General features: G+C 36.4%; 1 long non-coding RNA gene across 2 annotated transcripts in view; it reads left to right on the top strand.

The window, feature by feature from the left end:
• LOC106879110 (uncharacterized) overlaps window positions 1-2,649 on the top strand; it is a 133,910-nt gene that overhangs the window by 113,519 nt on the left and 17,742 nt on the right. The gene's annotated exons all lie outside the window — the stretch shown is intronic.

Below are 2,649 nucleotides of genomic sequence, written 5' to 3'. Positions count from 1 at the left end.
TATATATATATATATATATATATGTTTGTGTGTCTGTGTTGTCCCCCCAACATCGCTTGACAACCGATGCTGGTGTGTTTGCGTCCCCGTAACTTAGCGGTTTGGCAAAAAGAGACAGATAGAATAAGTACTAGGCTTACAAAGAATAAGTCCTAGAGTCGATTTGCTAGACTAAGGGCGGTGCTCCAACTTGGCCACAGTCAAATGACTGAAACAAGTAAAAGAGTATATATATTTTTAAAAAACCTGTTTTATAATCTTCCATTGCATTCTGGTGGAATATACCAAGTTAGGAAGTTTCTATTTAGTATTTTGCTTAGCTATGCTACTACATTCTTCCAAATGCACAACCGTTTTATTTGCTTGGATGACAATTCCCAGCGGAAGATTAAACAGGATATCGGAAATGGAGCATCAAATTGAAATAGTTACTCTCTGTTGATCAAAATTAAATCCAGTCGATTTTTTATTTTTAGCATCTCTTTAACAAAATTCTTAAACCTTATTCCAGGTAGAACTTTTAAACAATATTTCCTGAATAATAAAATTTGGAGAGAGAGAAAAAAGAAAAAAAAAACAACATCAGTTGCTCTCCCACAAGCCATGCCGATAGTTTTAAAGTTTCCCATTTCGAGTTAATAGTTTTATTGTTCAGCTGTAGTTGTGCATCTTCCCAATTGTGTTGTAAGGGAAATAACTCTAATTATTTACTTAGTTTCTTCATTAAAACTTTCAAAGAAGACGTTCTCAATATTACGGCATTAAATAAAGTAATTATTTTAATTACATGATCGGATAAAAATAAATAAATAAATTAATTAATTAATAGATAAGGTTAAAGTTTATGCTACAGAATTACTCAATATTTCATCACACCATATTTTAAGTAAAATATATACTCTTTTACTTGTGTCAGTCATTTGACTGCGGCCATGCTGGAGCACCGCCTTTAGTCGAGCTAATCGACCACAGGACTTATTCTTTGGAAGCCCAGTACTTATTCTATCGGTCTCTTTTGCCGAACCGCTCTGTTACGGGGACGTAAACACACCAGCATCGGTTGTCAAGCAATGTTGGAGGAACAAACACAGACACACAAACATATACACACACATACATACATACATACATACATATATACGACGGGCTTCTTTCAGTTTCCGTCTACCAAATCCACTCACAAGGCTTTGGTCGGCCCGAGGCTATAGTAGAAGACACTTGCCTGTCGTATATATGTATATATATATGTATGTGTGTATGTGTTTGTATGTCTGTGTTTGTCCCCCCAACATCACTTGACAACCGATGCTGGTGTGTTTATGTCCCTGTAACTTAGCGGTTCGGCAAAAGAGACCGAAAGAATAAGTCCTGGGGTCGATTTGCTCGACTAAAGGCGGTGCTCCAGCATGGCCATGTACACTGTTGTAAAGAAAGAGATACTTATAGTTTCTTGATATTGACACATGTGGTTACACAGATTTTTGCAATGTGCCTTATATCTCCAAGCAATCTCAAGCTCTGGGCACATTGCTTGTTCTATTTAAAAAAACAGGACACTGGTACTAGTAGCAGCTCTTATTTTAATACAGTATAAATTAAATGATATTTATTTCTCACTGGATAGAATACTTTTTTTTTTGTTGATCTTAATTTATCAAGACAGTAAATTATGTGTGTGTGTATTTAACTTTATAAATACAGGGGTAAAAATTATTATATAATTTATATCAGTGGTTAACATGCATAATAAAAGTCAGGAGACATAAAAAATTTTAAATATAATAGTGTATTCCTTACATGCTAGAAAGGGCAGTCATATATATATACATATATTTGTTTGTGTTTGTCCCCTGATTTATTCCGGTCTTTCCTTCTAACCTGTCACTATTCCCTTCCTTCATTCTTACAGTTGTGCATGCTCCCTCGTACACCAACATAACTATTTTAACCCAACCATTCCTTTACTCAGAACATCAATGCCTATGTCAGATCAACAAACCAAAATTCCTTCTCCCTCATATTCCTGAACATCTGTTGCCGCTTTACAATGGAAATCACGTCAGTTATTCCGTTTCTTGGCATAAAGCATAAATCCAAACTGAATTCCGTTGGTCTTCGTTTTCTTTTCTTTTACTCTAATGCTAGTCTTTCCAGTACCATCATTCCATACTCCAGGGGTTCATTTTTGCCTCTTATATGAAGGAGTGAGACTATTCGATACGCAACCACAAGAATATGGTATTCTTTCATCACCAGCCTTCATAATTCTGCCTTTTTCTAAACATATATATATATATATATATACACACACACACACACACACACACACACACACATGTATATATATATCATTCCAGTGGCACGTAAAACGCACTATCTGTACGTGACTGATGCCAGGCCCGCCTGACTGGCTCCTGTGCCGGTAGCATGTAAAAAGCACCCATTACACTCTCAGAGTGGTTGGTGTTAGGAAAGGCATCCAGCTGTAGAAACCTTACCAGATCAGATTGGAGCCTGGTGCAGCCACTGGCTCTCCAGACCTCAGTCAAACCGTCCAACCCATGCCAGCATAGAAAACGGGCATTAAACGATGATGGTGATGATGAATTGTGGTGATTAAACATTCATGTATATATATATAAATATATA

The sequence above is a fragment of the Octopus bimaculoides genome, chromosome 18 (assembly GCF_001194135.2).
Source record: "Octopus bimaculoides isolate UCB-OBI-ISO-001 chromosome 18, ASM119413v2, whole genome shotgun sequence".
Lineage (NCBI taxonomy): Eukaryota > Metazoa > Mollusca > Cephalopoda > Octopoda > Octopodidae > Octopus > Octopus bimaculoides.
Note: the sequence above shows the minus strand (reverse complement) of the source record. Positions and strands in the feature narration are given on the sequence as shown.